The 25015-nt window shown below is 37.3% G+C and overlaps 1 long non-coding RNA gene across 1 annotated transcript in view; it reads right to left on the bottom strand.

Annotated features, from left to right (window-relative positions):
* Positions 1–25015, bottom strand: part of LOC137441924 (uncharacterized) — a 38415-nt gene that overhangs the window by 8062 nt on the left and 5338 nt on the right. The window contains exons 3-4 of the long non-coding RNA XR_010987533.1: positions 4781–4871; positions 1572–1680 (exon numbers count right to left, since the gene is read on the bottom strand). This is a non-coding gene — a long non-coding RNA (uncharacterized lncRNA). The remainder of the gene's footprint in view (positions 1–1571; positions 1681–4780; positions 4872–25015) is intronic.

Raw genomic sequence — 25015 nt, 5'->3', positions numbered from 1 at the left:
GCTTGGTGCCATGGTTTAGTTGATTACATAGTGTTGGATGGTAGGTTGGACTTGATGATCTCAAAGGACTTTTCAAACCTGGTCTATTCTATTCTATGCTATGCTATGCTATGGTATTCTAAAATATGTGATTATGGTCACATCTGTGTGACAGTAGCTTCTCCCTTCTCACAGAAATGGACATTTTTATAGCAGTTAAGATTTAAGTGCTCATGAGGCAGCTCCTAAATCTCTGGGGTTTTTTTCAGCTTGACCTTAACAACAACAAACAAAACCAGTCCAAACAAAAACAGAAATCCAGCATTGCCTGCCTCAGTCCCCTCCCCTCCTTTTGCTGAGACCTGGGTTTACACTGGGATTCTAGCAGCAGTCCTAATCCCAACTAATTCCCTTCTGAAATCAGTTCATAATGGACAAAACAGTGCTGAGTAAACTTAAGAACTGAAACAAAACTGAACATAATTTTGGTGTGAGTCAAATATGAGATTTTCCCCTTCTCTTTCAAATGAGTAAAACTCTGTTTTTCACTACTTGTAAACACTGAAAACATATCAGTTTTGCAGGTTTTGGACATTTGGACATTTTAGATAAACATTCCAGCCTTTTAAGTGTTTACAGTTTAAACTGCAGAGCTAAATGTTTATGTTGCCCTGAATAAATTCAGCATTGTATGTAGCAGAAAGCCTGCTAAAGTAATATTGTTACAGTTAGTGGGTGAAGACACACACTATTGAAACCACCAAAGTTTTCAAGGAATATATTAATACTAATCTTTAGATATTTAATACATGTCTATGTAGTAGTTTTTATAGTTGGAATATATAAAATTTATAAAGTTTACACAGTTTCTAACTTTAAATCTATTCCCAGGCCTTTTGAAAAGAATTAATTGTAACTAATATTTTATACAAAACCTATAAGGTCTCAAATAGCATATTCCTCCTATAATTCTTGTTAAATATCAAATAAACCTTGGCCTTATATTTCAAGAAACATGGCCTAAGATATTGCTAGGAACAGGACTTGGATCCTATTGTTATACCAATGCGGGACAAGAGTGAAATGCCAGCTGGTTTTAAGAATGCCTTGGGTTCTGACAAGTGCAAAATTATATAGAGTGGAGAACTTGTCTGGTCCAGAAGAGATCATTTCTAGAGCAAAGTATCTGTTCTCAATCAAATCTCTGCTCAGTTTTAACTAATGCTTTAGGTTTTGATTCAGGTTTTTGATTCAGGTTAATGTGAATCATGTCTCTCCCTTCTTATTATTTACATGTTTCTTACTCTTTGGGGACAGCAGTAGTATCTACTAGCATGTAAATCTGAAAGTATGTCATTCACTCCAAAATATCATTCTGCTTGCAAAATGAACAGAAACTAGGGTATGAAGTTTGCTTAAAAAAAAGAAAAATAAAAACCAACCCACAAAAACAAAACAATAACATGAAGAGAGTTGCATGGTGGTAGCAGCTTGCAGGCTGTGTTGTTCATCACTCAGCTTCTCATGTAAAAAAGTTTCCATGTGAAAGCAATACAACATAGATGAGGTTATTTCTTAACTTCTGTACTTACCTTGTATGCTTCCATTTTCACTGTGAGATTTGGATGGATGTGTTTTCTGCAAGGTCAGTAGAGTTTGCCCTGGATCAACTCCTCTGGGGTTCATACCATTACACATTTCCTGTTTTGCACATGACAACACAGTAAGCTTTTTCAAAGGCACAATCTGTGTGTATAAGCCTTCTGAGCTGATTTACTACTGTACTATTGCAATTGAGTCAGACAGTACAAAGCTGAAGGAAAGCACTCTTGAGTGAAACCTGTCATTTTTCCTATGGAGTCCTTCAGAACCTGAACTTAGGTCTACAGTTGAAACAAGTGGAAACCAAAGAATGATCACCTCAGGATTTAAACTGTTTTTTCAAGCCCCTAATTATAAAGTGATCAGATATAGCACTTTAGTTTTGTCTTTTGTCTATTGCTTAGTCAAGGCAGTTTTCATGGCATCGTAGCAGGTCTACAAGTACTTGCTGAATCTGGTAATAAAAAGTTAGCAGAAGCTCAGTACATACACATCCTTTCTAGCAAACCCAGAGGTATTCAGGAAGCAGTTCCTGAACCACCTGTTAAAAACTGGTATCATTATTCCTTTTCCACAAATTGCTTCACCTATGTGCAAAAAGGGAGGCTACTCCTCACGCCATACAAAAATCTGAAAGTTCTGAGTTATTTAGAGGTCAAACATGTCCAGTGATTTACCGTAACTCTGTTTCTTTGCCACACTGCAGATAGTATTTTCAAAGGAACTAATGTCTTCAAGAGTTTTCTAGTAATATGTTGTATTTTTAAAGTATTTTTTTTAAAAAGAGAAGGCAACAACAAAAGCATGGAAATTATAAAGAGGAACTGTAAAGGAAACTGTAAAGGAAATGACTGTTGAGAAACACAGTTTGGGTTTTTTGGTTTGGTTTTTTTTTAAACAGTTCAAGTGGAGATACATCCATCTGAAAGGCCTAATGGTGATCTACAAAACTGGTGCAGGTGAGAGGGCTACATTTATACCTCAAGACTTTGCAAAGGTCTCACTTTTTCTAAGACTGCTGGAATCACAGTTCAAATCAGGATTATCCATCTCTTATGTACATTTCTATTGCTGTCTGGCCACAGAGCATCTTAAAGATGATAAATCATGTGAATTTGCCAGGTTTGTCCTGGTATAGAACATGATCTTGAAATATAGCTGTGCTCCAGAAGTGAGACTGAATTATAAAGCAGGACTTCTGACTAACTGATAGAATCTGATAGTCCTCAAAATTTGGATCGTTATGCATAATTAATAACTCTTTCCTATGAGAAAACCCTTGCAGTACAGAGGACAGAACAGCAGGAAGGGATGAAGGCAGCCATCAATTGTGGAGCTACAGGCCCCATCATGAGCAGGGAGTCCCAGTCATACAGACACTGGGGCAAAGGCTGCTCTCCCCCCATCCCTCCCAGAGCTTTTCTGTGTTATCATTGCCCCATCAGGAAAGAAGGACATAGACAAAGACCTTTCAGAAATAGTGCATCTTCCTCTAGGGCATTGCTCTCCAAACTCAATGTTTGAGTTATTGATTGAAAGCAAGAATTTAAGAAAAATAATTAGAAACATCATCATTTCCTTCTGGCATTTCCAAGGACCCTAGCATCAGAAAGCCACCAGCCTGTATGCAGCTTCAGATATGAACTATCTCACTTCATACATAATGGAAAACAGCTACAGGGAACAAGCAGATGCCTACTTGAATGCCTCATTGAGCTCTGTGCAGGGTGCTGAGTCTGCTTGTATGAAATTCAGTAAAGGACTGGAGATGAATTCTCTGTTCACACAGCTGTTTGGTAGCATGCAAGATCCTAGCTGGTGAGCTCAGATCAATCCTCAACAGGCACATGCTCACCTCTTAAAATAGTACATTCTGGCAATAGGTTGTAAAAAGACCACAGATACACATGCTATAAAACCTAATTAATGTTGAAGCTCACATCATGGCCTGCCATTGCCAATGATGCATCATAAAGGAAGGTTTTACTCTCCAGCACTCTGACAGCTCAGCATTATGACTTTCCACCCCTGCAGTACACTGAAGAAATATATCAAAGAAGAGATTTTAATCTGTTTTTCCATAGTGAAATATTTTTTACAGGAGTGACATCATAGAGAGAGAAAGGGAGAAGAAATATCATTGATTTTCCTAATTGTATTCCATGCCAAAACAAGGCTGATCCCAACTGCACATTTACTCATGTTCCAGCCAAACTACTATTGTATCTGAAAATGTGGTTCCCACTGTCTCCATCTTTGCAGTCTAACAGAGTTTACCATCAGCAAATTTCCCTTTCCTGACTACAGTCTCTTAGTCTCTATTAAACCACCATTTAATTACTCACTTCACTCACTAATGTTTGTGTACATCAAGTATTTGCTAGCATTTACCTTGAATTCTCTGCTGGGAGACTTCATCTCTTGGAGGGTTTGAAAAAAATTATTTCCCTACTCACGACTCTACTAATGTGCTATATCAAGTACTAATTGAGTGCTTAATCTTTCCTCTGCATCTATTTTCTAGTCTGTCCATATTAACCAAACAGAGTAACTGGGTCGAGAATATCAATTCAATGACCACTTTTGATCACTACCTTCTGTGCCTCCAACCCCAAGTTTGTACCACATATATTTCATTGCCAGAATATTGAATAAACATATTTAAGCTAAGGCATTATTGCCATCGTTTTGTGTTTTTAGTTTTTAATTATCCTTCCATAAAAAAATGATGGCATAAAAGCTGCAATGATCCATGGCAAATCATACTTGTTCATTTCTTACTCAAGCATCTTATTTTTCAGCTCACTCTAACATTTACAGTTTCCTCTTAGTCTGGTATTATAATAATATTTTACTAATATTCTGCTCCTGTTTTTTTTGTTTCTTTTACAGTAGGCCCATGATATACTTTAAAACAATGTTCTGTTTTGTTGGGTTTTTTTAATAAAAAATAAATTGGTCCATCTATGCACAGAAGAGTAAAAAAAACACAAAACAAAACAAAAAACCCCAACCCAAAACCAGAATAAACATTTGTTCAGTGTTATCTCCCACTATACCGTGTATTTACTCTCTATTGCTTCTAACTCTGAGTTCAACTCTAGATGTATTGTACTCCAAGCTTTTAAAATTTGTTTGAAGCTTATCAAATTAAATACTACAGACCTAGGAGTGGAAGCTTAAGAAACCATTTACTTACCATTTGTCTCAAATTACACACTCAGTTCTACCTCTATGACCAGAAATAGCAGAGTAAAACAACTTCATTTTTGAAATCTCTTTTCCACAATCTGTGAGGGGAAAAAGGCTTTAGTAATGCAGCTAAGTTACTGGATACAAGTTATCAACAGGAATTACTTACATTCTTTATTGATATATAGAGTAAGACCCTATTTTTAAAACTGTCTAGTATCCATACTAGATACAAGTGTCTAACAGGTAATAATAATGGACCAAATCACACATAACCCAAGCTGAGTTTTGTGGGTAAGAGGACTTCCTTCATAATATTCTGCAAAGCAATTCTTGATGTTTTTGAAGAAAATTACATACAAAATCCACTTGAATTTCTAGTCAGAAAAGGCCCAGTGAAGTAGAGGAAATCTCCCCTCAAGATAACCCTTTAGCAACTCTTGCTCAGAAACTGAATATCCAAAGGAATAGGAATAGAGCATCAGGGAATGCATGCTTAGAACAAGAGAAAATGAATAGCATAGCATAGCATAGCATAGCATAGCATAGAATAGACCAGACCAGACCAGGTTGGAAAAGACCTTTGAGATCATCGAGTCCAACCTATCATCCAACACTATCTAATCAACTAAACCACGGCACCAAGCACCCCATCCAGTCTCTTCCTGAACACCTCCAGTGATGGTGACTCTACCACCTCCCTGGGCAGCCCATTCCAATGCCAAATCACTCTTTCTATGAAGAACTTCTTCCTAACATCCAACCTAAACCTCCCCTGGCACAGCTTGAGACTGTGTCCTCTTGTTCTGGTGCTGGCCACCCAGGAGAAGAGACCAACCCCCACCTACCTGGCTACAACCTCCCTTCAGGTAGTTGTAGACAGCAATATATAGCACTAGCCAATGTAACTGTGATGCATTTCTGCATCTTGGAAGTTGCAAAGGAGTAGTATTAACTTTAAAACAAACAAACAAACTCCCTCTAATTCAGTGCCTACTTCAGTGTGTGTAATTGTAACCTCTGCTGAATGACCAGCTGAATGCAATGAAACAAGGATAAGCTAGGAGAAGTTACAGGAGATTTATGCAGGATTTTGAGCAAGGTTCTAACAACTCCACTTCCAATGTCAAGTGAGCTCTTACTAATCCTATCCTTAATAAATTATCATTGAAATTGATACATCTACTGATCCTATTACTGGTTAGGTACAAAAGCCACTTTATATGGGTAATAATTCCACAAGCATCAAGGTTTCCATTCAAAAAGTGATCTAGTGTCCACAGTTCAACACCAGGGCACAGGACTTCTGGCAGGGAAAAAAAAATAATCTCAGTCCTCAGTTTAATTGTAATAAATTGGCAATTAACTGCTTAAAATGATGTGTAATTCAAGGTTGATGTTAAGGTGAAAGAGAGGACTTTAATCTCTGCTGCAGTTTGATAGCAGGAAGACTTCTTTGGATCCTACAGATTTACAAAGGCAGTTCACAGAAAATACAACATTGTGTGGTTTTCTATGAGGCTTCTGTGAGAAGCAACAAAAGTTGTCCTTTCTGAGAAATGTACCCAGAATGAGACTATCTCCTGCTGGCTAGCTTGGACAAAGAACTGAAACTGCCAAGAGCTGAGGAAAGCTGCCAAAAAAGAAGGAAGAAAGTTAAGCTACAGAAAGCACTAACATTTTATCAACAAAATCTTCAGGGTAAGGAACAGCAGACTTACAAATACCAACAGTCACCCTACATAGAACACTGAAACAGGAGAGAGGTAGAAATTCCAGTTGTGAAGTGTAGTAAAAGACTTTAAGTAAGAAATGAGGAGATCACGTTACTATCAAAATGTTGAGTTTCTGAAAGGACCCAGATAGAGAATAAAACAAACAGTTACAATCCTATAACCCCTTTTAACAGTATTAGCAGTAAAAAAAATGTAACATATGAACTGGAGTTAGCCTGAAAGCACCCTTATGGATTACCACCTGTAAACTGCAGGAAACAAGCTTAGACTTCACTTGGTAAAGTGTGAAGTCTACATATCAGACTACAGACACTTTCAGATAACATTTTGCTGCAAGTCATCAATATCTAGACTTTGTTATTTCCTGGATTAAAATAGAATTTTTATCAATAGTGGCATGAAAGCAACCAAGACAAAGCTATTAAAACTCCCATGCAGCTACTCAATTCTTATGACTTCAAAACTAAAATGAATTTCTTTTTCTCCATACTTGAGGTAGGTAGAAAGACCTCAGAAAGCTACCATCATATTCCTAAAGTTTCTAGAAAACAAAACCAATGACATGGTATTGATGAAGCAAAAGAATATTAATGTTCTGTCCTCAAATAAACTGTAACTTTCCTTCATTCCAAACAGGCATTTTCAAATATACTTTTATAGGAGGCTGGGAAGGAATTTCAAAGAAATATCTTTAGGTTTTTTTTCCTACCCTCATGTAATCAGGCCTGACTTTAACGAGAAGTTACACCTGACTGGAAACTGAGCTGCTGCATTACTGCCACAGAGAAATTAGATATTACTAAAATTAAGAACATGGAGCCACATGCCAGGCTTTGCAGCATAGTTACTTCTCTCATTACAATCTTCAGCATATGCTTCTTCAGTAGTTACATGGAGTATGTGTCTATATATGCATGTGCACTCTATATTCCAAATAAATGTGATCATTATCATATATACCTGCTATTGATAGTTTTGTTTCAGCCTTAGCTGCACGACTGATAGTATTTACATGGTTAGTGAAAGCAGTCTCACATAAGGATCTCTTGATCACCATTGTCTGTGTAAATTATTATAAAAAACATACAGTAACTGGCATTGAACTCTATGTGGCAGTAATGTACTAGCTCAGTCTGTACAGCCAAGGCTTAAAATAGGTAGGAAATTAGGATCCTGTGAACTTTGAAGAAAAGAAACAGCTCCTGAAACAAATGTAAAGAATGCATAATTTACCACAATTTAGGGTGGTAACTGCATGACTAGCCAAAATTACCCTTCATCTTTCTGAGAACATATTAATGCTTGGTACAGTCTTAAAAATCTACATATATTTTGAGGTCATCCTGTCTGGCTTTGTAGGATCTTTTGGAACAGAGCTCTGCAATTTTCCACCATAAGACATCCGATAGCTACACTAAAAATAGGCCCCATGGCAGTTCCTCTGTTGAAGATACACCTACTGGTATGTGTCATGCTGATCGTAGTTTACAGTCCTCTTGGACCCCTAAACTACTGCTGATTCCCTAGGGGCTGTAACAGAATGAGTTTCAGTGTGCTCTTTAAATGATCATTATTAAGTTATGCCCATAATAAACTACATTTGAAGTGTCTCTATTTTCTGCACATCTGGTGTATGCAACTTACTGTGCTCTCTGACCATATGGTGGAGGGAAGGCAAATCAGTGAGCAGTGTGTGAAGATCTTAGCATTGTTTGCACAGCTATAGTATCATTTCCAGGCCTTGCATTACATTTTCCAATATTCCTCTCCCAGGTAGTTAAATACTCAACAAAAATCAACAAACTGATTTATTAAGAGCCAATAGTTAGAAAAGCTAGACAAAGTCCTGCTTCTAAGAATATCCACTCAGACAGCTTGGAGCAATTGGAACTAGTCTCTCACTAGAGTTTTCCCTGAAAATCACCTCACCAACAGGGCTGCTCAAACATACAGTAGTAACTCACACACTAGCACCTCAGGAGAGCCTTCCACAGTTAGCCTATGGCAGTTAGCAGCAATGGATGTTATTGCAGGAACGTTTCCCGGCAGCTTACATTTTGTATTGTGCTACAGATATATCAAATAGTTGCATTCTGTGTGTAAGAAGTATCAAAGATTATGTCAAAAAGAATAAAAATGATTGGAAAAGATTAAGTGCAGCTTGATAACTTGTACTAATTTCTCCTTAATGGAAGTTTTATAGATTCAAGTCTGCTATTCTGTCAAAAACATTTTTTTTTAAACAAAATCAAGAGAGTACAGTGTTAAAGGCCTAAGTTTCTGCACTGTAATTATAAGCTAGCACTTGCTAGTTTATTTACTGTTTTAAAAGATATTCCTGCTTTTTTCAGCTGATAAAATGGAATTTCTGGAGCAAGTAAACTGGTTAAAAACAAGTAATAATAATTTTAAAAATTCAGTCCTCATTAGTCTATCATCTTCTTAGAGCCTAAAGATATTAAGACACTATATCCAAATTAGTCACTTGATCTCCAGTCATGCTTTTCTTTCTATTTATGGTGCAGTGCAATTATTGCTTAGATTAACTTTCCACATGGGAACTTACAGAACAACACAGTGAGACATGGAAAAGTCTAGCCTATTTCCTTCTTTCAAATGTAAGTTTGTAAAAATTGTCATATTGGAGAAGCATGGAAACTGAACCCACCTCAATATATGAACAGGAACCAAGCTAATCATATTGATCATAAGCTAAAATGCCATGAAATATAATATGCACCAATGGTGAGGAAGGAATGGAGTATGTAGGGTGAGGGGGAAGCATCTTGAAAAAAATGGCACCATGCTTGATAGCATCTTGCCATAAGGTGCAGAATATCACCTCTCTACCCAGTGAGCCTTTTGTTATTGTTTTCCCACTTCTGGCTTCAAGCTGGAGTGGAAAAATGTTATCCATGTACGTGCTAATTTGCTCAGTTTATTCTCTAAGAGTTGCTTTGATTCAACATGAACATAGCAAAGTCAAAAGTTAACAACTGCACATACTGAAGTACATCATTCATCTTCCTATATATCCATGCACTTCTTGCAGCTGTGCTATGCAATACATATTGTTATTACCTGGCTTTAAATGAGTAACATGGAGAAGGCCTGTCCTTAGCTTTGAGACTAAGGGTACAGAGAGATGGGGAAGAGAAGTATATCAGTGTCATTAAATGATTCAGATTCTAGAGACTTTAACTTCAAGTTTTACTTTAATGTGTTTTTTTGGGAAGGCAGATGATGAACATTCGCATTTACCCTGATCCACCTAATTTCCTGCAGAAAAAGAAATATCCTTCCTGCAAATCCAAAAAGGCATGCAAAGTTTTTATATTCAAAAGCAAGCAATGGAGTTAGACTGACAAATTCCTATTAAAAGGCATTTGGAACCAATATAATTCTTCTGTGTGCTTCAGACAATCTGGATATACAAACAAGAGCAGATGTGTTGCTTTTAGCAGGCAAGTAATTCATCTCTAAACATGTTATTGCTGAGGTGAACTCTACCCATAGCAGAGATAGCGGACATCCATGTTTTAATGAGACCAGCTGAAGTGTGGAGAGAAAGGTATCAGAAAGGAAACATTTAAGAAATTAAAATAAAAAATCTTTTGAATTAACTTTTTACTTAGCAATAAAAGGCCTCAAACTATTTAATCTAGCAAAATGAAAAGGCCATGTGGTTAAGGACAAAAGAACTTCCACAGAAAGAAAGCACTAATTAAAAAAAAACCCAAATCTCTTTACCTGGAAAGGGAGGGAAGAAGAAGGTAAAAAAACTCCACTGAAACTGGTAACTTTTAGCCCACTTTCAATGCAGAGAGTGATTAATCATTGGAGTTGATGCCCTACCTGTTGCAAGGGTGTTTTTCAGATGAAGAAGATACTTTTAGTGAAAGATATTAGAAAGACTGTACAATTCTTGGCAAAATTCAATAGTTTACATACTAGAGTTGGTCAGAATAAACATTTCCATAAGCAAGCCTCTGCCTTCTTTAAGTTCTGTGAAGAGTTAGACAATCCTCCTAGCATTTTGAGGTGAAGTTTCTGATTCACTTTTCAACACAAAATCCCATTATCCACTAAGGTATCTAGTAACATCAAGTTTATGTTTAAGAAGGTTGCTACTTCACAGCAGCAGAAGGGAAGAAATATGAGCACACACAATGAAACAGTTAAACCCAGTGCTAAAATGCAAGCCCAAGGGAACTGAACCATATTCCAGCCATGTCTGCTGGGCTGAGTGGTCAATTAATTAGGTAAGTCTTTTTGTAGACAATGGACAGAGACATACAACAGAGATTTTTATTTTTTTTTACCCTCTATTCCTTTCTAAGAGAAATCCTAAGTGCACTGAAAGGGAATAAACCCACAAATCAATAAAATACCCTGGAAAAATGCTAATGAGAAAACACACTATCAAATCCTTAATCTAAAAGTCTTCTGTGCCTGAACAAAGCTACACAATACTGCAGACTTTGGCTGTGAGGGGGAGAATGTATTTGAGCTTGAAAATGCCTAGGGTTCCATCATGAAATCTCTTCACATGTTTGAAAGCTTTTCTCTAAGTAGTTTAAGAGCCAAATGAGTGGAAATAAAGAGATCTCTGTGTGAAGGCAACCTCCTGAACATCTACATTTGACTACCAAAAGGCAAAAAGTGTGTTTTCTAGGTGTCATGGGTTGCATAGTATTCCCTTTTACTTTTGATCGCCATATTTTTCCAGTTGGTTATTTCCAACCTTCATTTTTCTACTTGTTTCAGAAAGATCAGCCAGGTCAAACCCTGGCACATTCCAGATCAGAATCAGATTTATACTCCATGGTCCTCATAATTAGATGGGATAAAGAATTGATCAGTTCAGGGCTTGTTTTGTTTGTTGGGTTGTTGGTTTTTGTTTGTTTGTCTTTTCCAAGGAGCACCTTTTACTTTGTTGTACTCTTCACCATGGACTGCATTTTTCAAACAGCATGAAAATACTTCAGCAATGTGTATCAAGCGAGTCTTCTGTTTTGGGTAACAGGAGCATAAACAAAGCAAGAGTGGGGTTGTCTATATTGTGTCCATCACACAGGACCAGGCAGGCTTCCTTACTCCTTGAGGACTGTGCTGTTGCAGGAAAATGACAGTCACTGTCATGAAGGCATTGCTAATCAAAGATGTCAACAAGTGATATGCTTAACCTCCAAATGTGGTAAATTAACCTCCTAAACATTTGTTAAGCCAAGGAATGAATCTGAAAATGTTTAAAAGAGCAATTAATTTTCCCCTTCTATTCCTTTACACTAAAAATCAACGTAACAGTAAAGGAAACTTATTACCCTGCTTTTCATGTCATAGTTTTTCCTAACTGTGATCCCTCTAGGAAATACCTGCTGCATGCACTGCAGATGAGAAGACACCCCTAGTTAAGTTGGCTCCTTTTAAAAACAACTACTTACAATTCACATAGCATAGCTAGATAACAACTCTGACCTGAAGTCAAGTACCACAACGACACCCTACTTCACTCCAAATCTATCCAGTTTGACTGCTGTCAGTGTACCTGATAATGCAAAACAGCGTTTTGCATGACTTTCAAGCACAGTGGATATTAAGTTGATTTAAAACTGGAATGTTCTCAGTGGTATATTTTATGCTTACTCTTCCCAAACATCTAATCTTGTTTGAACCCCTTGTATCCAGCCTCAAGGTAGGGAGGAAAACTTGAACTAGGCACTAAACTTTACTCTTTATCATAAAGCAGAGCGGAAGAGAATGAAATAGCTACAGTTCAAGGTAAGAAAGAGTATGGTGAACTTTATATATCTTTCCAACACAAAATTACATGACTTGATAATTTCTGATTGAAAAACTGACCTGCAGGACTACAGTACTGGACACAATAGATGAATTTACATAGATGTGACTGCACTGTCTAGCCAGGCCTTGTACCGAGCTTGGCAAAAATGAGAACAAGGGATAGTCCCTTGATAAATCTAAAAAAAAACCCCAAAACAACAACACAACCAAAAGACTCCCAAATGGACAAAGTAAGTGAAAAGAAAGAAGTGAATGGCCTTTCCTAAGGACAGTTCCGTGGCTGAACAAGAATAGGAATACAGCTCTTCCTAAGCTCCATCTATGGTGCTAACTACAAAATGTCCTGCTGCATACCACCAATTATTCTTCAAGATCAAGACTACTGTGTATTGATTCACTGTTTAGAAGCTGAAAACAGACAAGCAGTTCAGAAATGTAGCAAGAAATCAATGGATCACTGTTAATTTCCTCTCCAGTATCCATTGTTCCTTTTAAGATTCTTCAAGCCAGCATTTATGGGAGCTCTCTAAGAAACAATGCAGCCCTTCTTAACCCAAGCAGTAACATACTTTTTCAAAGTTTCATTTCCAAGAAGATACTTCAGCAACTACAAGGTTTAAAATGTCTTCATTTATCAACACGTTTTTGGAGAAGAAGAAAACACTGGCAGGTGCGGCACTGAAAACAAATTCCCCAAAGGAAGGGAGAAATTTGGGCACTGAATAGAAAGTGGAAAAATGGCCAAAACATGAGTTGTGAAAATTCAGACTTCTAGAGAATGTTCCTCCAAGGCCTCACATCTCTTTACAGACAGTAAAATATTGAGAGTTATAAACAATCTTCTGAGACAAGTAACAATAGTCCCTGCAGACTAAAGGTGCAAAAAAGATAATATTCCCAAAGCCAAATTTTGCTGCAAAACTAAAATGGTCATGTAAAATATTTTCTGGTGCTGATGTGAAACTCTTTCAAAATAGGAAAAATAGGAGGTTTAACTAACACACAAAGCTTTAAAAATCCCACAGAGCACCAAGGGGATTTTAATTTTATTTTTTTTTCAACACAACAGTATAGGAACACTACCAATCATTTATCAGAGGCCCACTGTATATAGTAGCGACACCAAAGTTCAGTTCTGTACATCATGAAACTACTGATCTATACTCATCCTGGATTTGCTTATGAATATAAGCAATTCGTACTTCTACAGCAAAGTAAAATGTAAGAAAGGAATTTCTTCATTCTCAGAGAAAGTCCTAATCAGCGAGTCTTAATACTTCAGGGAAGTCATTGTGCCCCTGTACTCTGCTTTGGTTAGGCCACACCTTGAGTACTGTGTCCCGTTCTGGGCCCCTCAGTTTAAGAAGGACATCGAAACACTTGAACATGTCCAGAGAAGGGCAACAAGGCTGGTGAGAGGCCTTGAACACAAGCCCTATGAGGAGAGGCTGAGGGAGCTGGGATTGTTTAGCCTGGAGAAGAGGAGGCTCAGGGGTGAGCTCATTGCCCTCTACAACTACCTGAGGGGTGCTTGTAGCTGGGAAGGGGTTGGTCTCTTCTCCCAGGCAACCAGCACCAGAACAAGGGGACACAGTCTCAAGCTGCGCCAGGGGAGGTTTAGACTCGAGGTGAGGAGGAAGTTCTTCACCGAGCGAGTCATTCGTCATTGGAACGGGTTGCCCAGAGAGGTGGTGGAGTCACCATCCCTGGAGGCGTTCAAGAGGGGATTGGACGTGGCACTTGGTGCCATGGTCTAGTCATGGGGTCTGTGTTGATAGGTTGGACTTGATGATCCTCGAGGTCCTTTCCAACCTAAGTTATACTGTGATACTGTGATAATTTACATGAGGATTACACTGCATTATCAAACATTTTACAGACTATGTCTAATAGGTGTATAGGAATAGATGCAGTATTTTTTTGCTTAACTATTTAAATGTGGATATTCATTGACTATTTGCTACTGTAGCTTAGGTTATGAATTGATATTTTAAGAAGAGAAAGTGGTCAGAACTCAAAAACACAAGTGCCCAAGTATTGGTTTGGTACTCTCATACAGCTGTAGATATACTGTGCAACAAATGCTGGTAAGCATGGTTTTCTCTTCACACTGGAGAAGTACACTCGCGAGGCTAAAGTAAACTAACTCCATTTCAACAGCTACACAGTTTAGCAGTATTGCAAATCAATAGATACAATTTCAGGCTTTTGTAGCACTGAGATTTAATTAGTGACTATTTTCAAAAGAATAGTACAAGACATGCAGGGGGGGGAAAAATAAGGTCATGCAGAGTTATCTGAATAATGAATTCCCTTCTGTGTCCCTGGAGACCCCCAAGTTAGCAGCAAATACAAGGAGTTTTGGACAAAATCTGCAAGACAATCTAGCTTCAGTTAAATCTCAAAAATGTAATATGATGTACCAGATATTGGGCAAGACAGTCAAAGAACAATATGAAAGAAATTTGGTTCACGATAAAATATTCTTTTCCTGTTAAAAGTTAGAAAACAGATGTATTTTTTTTTCCAGGTCATATATGTACATAATTCTTTCATAAAATCTGACCCAATTCTAAATTACTTATAAAATTAAAAAACATACCATATTTCATGTTGAGTGAAAAGTGGGAAGGAATTAGCTGCATTACCTGCTGACAGCCATCATTAAAAGCCTTCCAAGCAGCTCACTCACTATTGTGTAGTGCAAGCAACAGAATCACTGAGTCTTACGTAACCAGTGGTCCAAACAGCTGGAAGGCAACATTTCAATAGCCACTTCTTAAGCCTTAAAAAAAAAAAATAAAAAAGAAAATAAATTGGCAATTGCTAATGATAATAAGTGCTGTTGGATAAAGCCTGAACGATTCTCATTTTATCCTTAAGTCAAGTATAGCCTGAAGCAGGAGGTAGCAAATTAAAGTATTTCAAAATATACTGCTTCAAAGCAGAAGAAAATACTTTGTAAGTTTTAAGAGAAAGGAAATAATAATCTTTTTAAAAACTAAATCTCACATTAAAACAGAGCAGATGTTTGAGAATTTTCATTACTAAATTGTTTCATGAAGCATCATGAAAGAAATGGTGGCATCCTGTATTTTTGGGTTTGTTACTTTTAGAATAACTAAGACCAATTTTTTTTTTATCATGAGTCTTATTTCTCAATGCTTGTTCTAAGGCTTTCGTGATTTGTGTTGTAGAAAATGAAAAAATTAGATAGATGTGGAAAATATCTATTTGGGAAAAGTTTTCGGAGTATATCACAGTATCACCAAGGTTGGAAGAGACCTCAAAGATCATCAAGTCCAACCTGTCGCCACAGACATCATGACTAGACCATGGCACCAAGTGCCACATCCAATCCCCTCTTGAACCCCTCCAGGGACAGTGACTCCACCACCTCCCTGGGCAGCACATTCTAATGGTGAATGACTCTCTCAGTGAAGAACTTTCTCCTCACCTTGAACCTAAACCTCCCCTGGTGCAGCTTGAGACTGTGTCCTCTCGTTCTGGTTTTGGTTGCACCTTCAATCACTTCAAAGATTTCTAGTATACAACACTTGAAAATTCTACAACTTAATTGTCATCTATAATAAATAATTTATTTATAATAATCATAAACATTTTAGTGGGAAACTAGTGAAAAGTTACTAAGTATGGCATACTCCAACACTGTACTAAAAAGCACCAACTGCACAGTGAAAACAGTGTGGTTTCATCAAAGAAAATCTGTTCCTCAGCAATTTGACTACACTAATAAGTTAACAGAATAGGGAACAATAAAGCTAGTTTTCTTCACAAGGCATTGTGAAGAGTTAGTTTACAAGAACTAATAAGGAAAACAAATAACTGAGAGATCACATGCATGTCACCAGAGACATAGAGGGAGAAATAATCTAAAACCAAAATCTACTCTTCTACAGATTAATCAGGATAAATACTGGAACCCCCTAATTTATATTCATGAATAGTACTATTGATACAATTATTGGAAAACAGCACAAGAAAGTCCTGAAATGGGGGCTTTCTGAAGGATAGGATTTCCAAAGTAAAACTCTGTTAAGTTAATTTGATCTTAATTTTGTGCAAATTATTCATTTTGTAAAAATTATTTGCCAAGTCCTCGCTACAAATGATTTTTACACTGTAGATCATATGGGAGGAGTACACTGGCTGCTCATTCTGTAGAGCTGGCTTTGTTGGCAATGTAAATCATGGGGTGTTTTTCTGAGTATGCAGATGTTCACACAGATATGCAGGCTACCGCCAAAAAGCGTGCTTCAGTTCCACTCTCTCCTACCCAAGGCTTCTCAGCAGTAACTACATGCAAGCCACGACTTACATGCAGCTGTCAGAAAAATATCAGGGATGGCCAGTGCAGGCAGGCAGCTTTTCCCTACAGAAGTGCTCTGCATGATCAGCCTTCATCAGCTACACTGCATGTGCTATGCAGTCAAAATTCTCCTACAGTGATGAATATGCTGATGACAGCATAGCAGGTAGTAGATATATGGAAAAGAGTAAATATTAACATTTTTAAAGTTTGACTTTACTGAAACAGCATATAAGCAATGACTAAATTGTGTGGGGTTTGGTTGGTTGGTTGGTTTTGGTTTTGGTTTGCTTGTTTGTTTTTTGGTCTGTACCATTTGAAAAAAATAACAAAAAGCAAACCACAACCATATTTAATTGGACCAATTCCTCTGAGGTTGTGAGCCAGGCTATTGGAGAACATCCAGCCTGCAATTGGTTATAAAGACATACTATGTTCTCAGAGTTATCTGTTATCTTTCAGAGAAGGAAATGATGAGACAAAGTGCCTGAAACCTTTACCCATGCTTGGATGTACAGTGTTATCCCAAGTCCAGAGAGTTTACTAAAAGGAAGGAGGATAAGCAGCGTTGAGATGGAGAAGATTGCAGCATTGCCAGCAGATACCCCTCAGGACTGCAGCCAGAACCTGCTGTACCTTCTTCACCCACAGATGTATGCTGATTATGGAGGCAATGAATCTAATACCTTTCATAAGTCATACGTTCACATTTTTCACACTTCTGGTCTTAGACAAAAAATGGCAGTTTTTCTCTGCTATAGAACTATAACAAGCTCTTCAACTACACAGCAATTATTGCTTGGGATTTCAAAGTTGCTATTGCTATTAAAAACCCAAAACATAAAATAAATTGCAAAGTACAAATCTGGAAATACTTACACCAAATCTTTCAGACTAAATATGCTAAGTAACACTCATCTAAAGGGAAGCAGAAGAACAAGGAAGATCAAGAGGAAAAGAACATTCTGTGTTGCCATGTATTGGAATACACTATAAATATTTACCATGCTACTATGCAAAAAGACAGAACTTAGGTTACTAAAGAAATTATTGTAAAATATAATTTCTTAATCAAAATGTTAATGATCATGAAGTGTAAAATCAAAACTAAATAGCTCTGCTTTAGTTGCCAGTAAGAACTGTTATGCCTTGAACTCTTATACAGATTTGAGAAAGTAAATCTTTAGTATTTTTAACAATCAAAGCTGTGGTTCCCAGAGCAGATGCTGGATTCCTTCCAGGAGATGGAATCACTCCAGGTAGAGCCAGGATGCTAGGAGCAATTATAGCAGACTCAGAACCTTCCTCTTGTTAGAAGAAAGGGTGGCTTAGTTCTGGGAATCCGTCATGACCAGCCAGTGGAAAAAACGGAGCTGGAGATATTCCAGGTAAGATGCAGCAAAAATGGTTGGTGAACAAAGAACTTGCCACAAGGTAGGAGTTTTTTGTTGTTGTTTGGGGGGGGGGGTGGGGGGGTGGGGGGGGTGTTCTGTGTGGTTTTGTTTTGTTTTAATGCTAAACAATATTCTCCAGAAATACCAATATCCCACTTTAGCCTGTGTTTACATTGCTGCATGAGAAGTTAAACAGTTGACTCTAAATAAAAAATTAAAATGCAAAGTCTCAGGCATAAGCTAGTAAGCTAGTAATTTATGACAAACTATAAGGGCCGGGCAGACACTTAAAAGCCACAAACACACATGTGGCCAAACAAACGGAGATAAACACAGAGATACAAAGCCTCTGCTGAAAATTTGAGGTAATCAGTTTAGCTTGAAGGAATATCAGTGTTAGATGACATTGTGCAGTGACTGTAACAGATATAGCTGGTCCTGGGAAGAACAGGAAAAGCATTATTTTTGTTTTCCACAAGTATTCCAGAGGCAATGAGTGGCCTTAAGCTTTTAAGCCTATCCCAGCCTGAATGGCTAAATGCCAAAAGACAGCTGGGGTCTTTAAAGTAGTTGCCTTGCAGTGGGGCTGTTTCGCACTCTTAAGAGTGGTGCAACTTTACAACATTGTGTGAGTTCTGTGAAAAGAAAGGAATAAGTGAAATGAAGGCTTTTACAGTTCTCCAGAAGTGTCTGTCACTCAAAACACAGTCACTTTTAATCCCAGCTCCAATAAATAGTGGAAACCATTCCTCTGAAATTCACATTGAAAAGCAGGGTAAAGGGAAGGCTTCAGATGACCGCCTTGCTCCTGGGCCCTGAGGGATGCCAGCAGCTTTAGCAGCCAAGTCAGCTCATTAGAAAAAATGCAGAAACTAGCTCAAAGGTAAACATAACAATGGAATAAAGGAGAAATACTCTTTTTCGGTCCAGATTTTAGTCAGCCTTTTAAAGAGGACAAAATTCAGCAGGACAGATAAATCTCAGAAGAAGGCTAGCTGACCAGGATTATATTTTTTGTCACTGAAAATTGTTCTCATCTCAGAAGAAAATGTAGGATAGGACTTTGCATCCCAAATGCAGATAATCTTTATTCTATGTGTGTTAGTGGGTGGAGTAGGAAATGTGAAGTCACAGCTTTGGCTGGCTCTGCCTGCCAGGGGCTAACATTTATCCACAGTTAAGTTGTTTAGTTCATCCAAGCTTACATATCTACAGAAGTGGTTTTAATAACACCAATCAAAGGGATGTATGCAGCCTTATTTAGTATCAATAATCTACTTAGTAATTCTAAAGTGCCATTCAACTGAAAGTCATTAAAGAAAAACAGTGTTTTTAGAGCCTGAACAGAATGATACAGGGACATTTTCTTCTTTCCTTGTTCATTGAAACTTGGCTCACACCACCAATACAATCTTGACTTGATGGCTGTTTAGTTTCTATAGTCTTGATTTTGTTCACAACAATTAAATGATCACCAGAACAATAATGGCCACTGTACATGACATCAGTCCTTCTGTAAGCCTCACAGAAAGGACAAATAAGCTACATAATAGATGAAATACATGTATATTTTTTATATATAAGTATAAGAAGTAAAGTGAAGACATGAAAACATTTTGTGATCACTGAAATGCCAATATGGGAAGCTTTCAAGTAATATTTTGTGCCCTTCAGAAACACAGGAGAACCATCTTACCATTTTGAAACTCTTGCTACCAGCTAGAGCTTTCTTTTATACCTGCACAGAGGAGAAAACATAAAAAGCTATGTAACTGGGAAAACCTCAAACACCACACAAGAGGGATAACTGCTATAATCAGTCCTAGTTGGATGGGAGCTGGTAAAGGCCTTCAGTCTCAGGACCAGCATAACAGAAATAGAGGTATACTACATCATCTCTCAAGACCAAGGGGGAAAGTCAGAGGAACAATCTAGCTCATGGTCTCAGGTAGGGCTCACTTAAAGAACACCAATGTTGACATTTTAGTTCAGATCAGGAACATGCTCCTACCATAACTATTGTGGTTGTTCTCCTTCATCCACTTTTTATTTACATCTCAGAGTACATACAGTGTGCCTTAAACACAAATCTGTGCCAAAACATGCTCTGAGTGGTGAAGGGCATTTAGTCTAGATAGCAAGACTACAGCTTGTCCTAGAGAGAAAAGAACACTGAAATGAGTGGAGTGTGGATGCCAGATCTACTGATTAGCAACAACAATGAAAAGCCAACAAAAAGAACATAGCCCTATATGCTGTCCACCACTTGGGCTGAACTTTTACTTCCCCAAAGAGATTTTTAAAACAATAAGCACCCAAACTGTTACAGGCCAAGAAAGAGGGAACAAAGACTCTACCGATAAAGAAGAATTCAGTAAGGGAAAGTGGATGATTCAAGAAAGAGGTTGAAAACAATGAGGCCTTTTCCCTATCTCTGGGAATTATTACAAGCCAAAAATACAAGTTTTAAGAAACCCAGGCAGGATATATGATTCTTTCAATTTTTACTGAGTTATAACTAAATGGTTTTCATGCTTTCAATGGAATATGCAGGTACCACGGAGCCATAACAGTCCGATTAAAAATGCATTATAGATTCCAAGGAGACTGAGCTGTATCTCTGGGTAACTCAGTGGAATTTATTAGTCTTTGCAGACTGGCTGCTATTATGATCAAAAACAATTATTCATATTGTAAGTGTCAGCTTAAAAATGTCCCAATGTAACCCAAGCCTCCTCCTAAGCTACAGTTTTTGAGCTACCCAGAAAGCCAGTCTTTAGGGAGTATAGCATGAATTATTTACTTATTTGTCCTCTAGAGCCATTATTTATGAAAGTATTATAATCACATGATTATGACAGTGGAGAGAATAAGAGAATCTTTGAAATGCAGAAACGATACAAGGTGAGGGTATTCTAAAATAGTGAATCAAATCAAACCTGAACCCAGTGCAAACTGTCAAACTACAACTGAAAATTAATTACCTTGGAAGTTCTGCAAACTGCAACTCCAGCTGACACCTCAGCCACAGTTAATCACAAAGCAAAGCCAAACTGCAACATTGTGTTGAGGATATTAGTTGTCATTGTCAGTTCATCTCAAAATACTATTCAGAGAATCATAATTTTGTCCACATCTGCAGCACAGTCAAATTTTCAGTTCAAGAGGAAAAAAAAAATTAAAAGAAGTTAAATAAAGGATATTATTTATAATATATTATTATATTCCTTACTAAATATTCATACACTTAAGCCAAGCAAAACTTTTAGGTAGCATTCAGTTGCCTGATACTCTCCTGCTGACTCACAAAAGACATAATACAGATAAGTGGTTTTCTTTCTGGCTTCATGAATCCTCTTTTCTTATCTCAAGACATTTAGCAAGATAGGGAAACAGATGCAGGATAGTGACATCTTCATTCAAGTCATTCATGACCTAGAAAGAATCTGGTTGAAAAGCGTGATCCTTTCTTGTGCTGTGCATTAGCATGGATGTTACTGTTTGTCATCCCCACTTTGCTATATCCTGATATAAATACAGCCAAGATACAGGTACTCACACCAGAGGCAAAATTACTATCATTTATAACGTTACATCAGCAACAAAGCAGAACATGAACTTCTTTTTCTGCAGAACCTACAGTTGCTCTGCTTCTCACTAACAAGGGACAACAACCTGCACCTTTACTTTCAGACTAGACAAAACAATTTGATCTGTTTGTTCAGATTTAATCTGTGCTTGACAGTGTCCTAATTCTTAAATAGAAGATAAACCCCCTTTTCAAGCTTTTGGTTGGTTGGTTGGTTTGGGATTATTTTGGGGGTTTTGTGTTGGTTTTTGTTGTTGTTGTTGTTGGGGTTTCTTTTCATCAAAAAATAATTCTTCTTTTCTATGATCCAAGAAAGGGGAGATGAACACAGACTATTTAACAGCACTTGAACTCCCACTCACCATCATGTTCTTCATTCAAAATACATCAGTAACTAAATAAAAACAAATTACAGATGCAGAGAGAATGTTCAATAATTTCCTAAGTACCAGAATTAGTATCAAACAAATTGCATATTCCAGACATGTTAAATAAATAAACACTCACTACACCTTCCTTTTTTTTCTTTTTAATCTACCAGGTTTTTAGGACTCAGAGACTCAACATGTTTGATATTAGTTCAAGTTTTTATGTCCAAATATTGTCAAGAAAAAGAGAGTATTTTGTATGACAATTTTCATCAATAAAAACAAACAACCAACCAACTGCAAAAAAACAAAGAAACAAACCAAACCAACAATAGTTGAGGTTGCTCAAGTACTGTTGTATTTCTCCCCAGAACTGGATAAGTTTTTGCTGAACAAAATTTCAGTATACCTTTGCTCAGGGATAAGAAAACTATTTTTGGTGAATGCACTACATAACTGTGCCATTAACGAAGCTGGAATTTAGCAACGGCAGGAACAGGCAAGTACCTTTGACATCACTGCTGCGCCATTTGTGCTAATGACCTGAAGCCCCTTTTCTGAAAGATGGTCCACCTGAACACATAAAAGGCAACCAGTGTAGAAGGAAGCCATCATGAAACTGTGATTTTCTATGCTTTATATTTTCAGTGTAAAAACATGCAAGACCTTTTGCTATAGTTTGTAAGGTGAGCATTAGCATTATACTGGGACATTGACCCACTTCTTGATGACCTTATTTACCTAGCAATTTAGTTTTCATACACTTTTAAGGAGTGTCTCTAAAGCTTGATGGGGATGAATGTTTTTCACTCAGACATTTAGAGTGACAGGGATATTGTGGTAAAAAACAGTAGGGGGGGATGTGTCTGCCAGATAATGTGTTTCTGTAGCTACATAGCTACATGCTCTGTAGCTGGTGGTGCAATACACCTTGAGCTGAGACAAGTGAAAGAAAATGAGGTGCACTCAATATTAAAAGTGGAAAAGTAAAACTCATTTTTGACAAACTAGAGAAAAAAATCATATATTGTCTGTTCACTGACTCTTCACATTTCCTAGCAAATACAACATTGCACAAAGCAGAAACACTGGAAAGTTGATTTTGGAGAAATTACACCCTTGCAGACTTTCTCAGCCTTCATTTTTACTTTTCATTTAACAACTTATTAGTGTTGTTGAATACTTTTGGCTAATCCCATCCTCACAGGACCAGGTTAGCAGCTGTATCTAAGATGGAGATTCTAGTAGGGTTGTTCAGCCCTTTATATGAGAAGCTACTTGCCTTACTAAATGGGAAAGGTCAGGTCAGTTATCTGTGGGCTGGTACAAGTCTTAACTTAAAATACCCTCATTTTACACCAAAATGTTTTACATGTTAAATAATTAAAAATATTCCAGTTTTACACATAAAGCATGAGTACTGTAATCTCCAGTATAATTTCATCTTTGTTATTCAGGATTGTATTGAAGAAACAAAGTAAATATGTCTTTCTAAAAATTCATGGGTTTGCCCTTGGTTGAATTAAACAGGGCTAACATAAAGGTGAATTTGATCAGGGACAAGCAACTCTATACTGAGAACTCTCTTTACAAAGGCTTTGGAACACCACTTTTTCCCTTGTGAATCTTTTCTTTTTCATGGTGAATGATTGGGCTATAGTGCTTTTACTAACAAAATATGAGAAAGAATTATGTCTATCAATTGTATTAATTGAGAAGAAAAACAGTCTGTCTTAAAAAGGAAAAGGACAGATTATAACGTTTTTAAGTAGAAGCCCTAATGGTCTATTAGCAGTGCAAATTTATGTAGTATCACTGGGTTTTATCTATAATTGACAAGTGTATTTCAATGGAAAAGGGCTTTTTTTTTTTTTTTTTTTTTAACTAGAGTAGCTTAGTCTTTATTTATGCTTGCACCAATACTATTGTTCTCATGAAACTATATATGAGAACTGATGCAGCCATTCTGATCCTGAATCTGTACACCATGGTTTTATAAAAGCTGATGACTTTAGATTCTTTATAGGATGGTACTAGGTGATGGCTTCTTACTATTCTGAGCTGTAGGTGGATCTTACTGTAACTCCAGTACTTACTGTCACTCCATTGCCTTCATCGAACAACTCAAAAAAAGATGATACACAATAAAAGTTCTAGATGATCCTGGAGGATTTTGTAAGCAGGTGAGCTGTGCAAGAACTGAGCCATATGTGCGTCAGAGGTCAAAGTTGCAGGCCATGAAAATAAAAATCTTTTGTCTTCAAACATCTCTAGTTCATTCCTTTCATGTAAAGACCTGTCCAAAATCTCCTTGGAGAGGATACAAATATAATACTATAAATACTGTGTCAACTAACAGTGACTAAGATACAAGCTTTTGTGCAACAGTGTTAACAGAGAACTGCCTGCTCTAGAGTGAAGGTGGTAACTCAGAATGGATAAGATTCCTGAACAAATGAAATAGTCATTCTGTCATCAAACCTAATGGAAAGTGAGGATGAAACAGAAAAGGCAAACCCAGAATTATCTGTGGGTATGTAAAGAAAGCATTAAGAAGAAATCAGTGAGAGTGGAATACTGAAGCAGATGGAAGTGATATTCTCTGTGGTACAACCAGATTACTATGCTGTGAACAAAATACTGCTTCTAGACCTGAGCTGACTTAGGGACAGTCAGTACTTCCACAAAAAAAAAACCCAGTGAAATAACCTATTAATCAAAAGCCAATCATAGATACAAATCACCACAGCCCCTCTTGTCACAGGTCCCACCAGACTCATTTCCTATTAACCACTATGACCTGTGGCATCCACTAACCATCATTTCATTTATCTTTATCTCTGTCACTCTCTTCTGTCTCCTGCAATTGCCCTCTTATTATCACAAAATTCTGTTCTACCTCAGCAAGTAAACTCAAGTGAGTTTATAATTATTAGAAGTAAGAACCTGCTGAAGATCCTGGGGAAGCAAACAATTATGGGCTGTATCTGGCTCCCGGAGCATGCTGTACCATAGATTTA

Source organism: Melanerpes formicivorus, unplaced genomic scaffold, assembly GCF_026170545.1.
Source record: "Melanerpes formicivorus ecotype bairdi unplaced genomic scaffold, bMelFor1.0.p_v2 SCAF_6, whole genome shotgun sequence".
Taxonomy (NCBI): domain Eukaryota; kingdom Metazoa; phylum Chordata; class Aves; order Piciformes; family Picidae; genus Melanerpes; species Melanerpes formicivorus.
The sequence above is the reverse complement of the archived record's forward strand: the minus strand, read 5'-3'. Positions and strand labels throughout refer to the sequence as shown.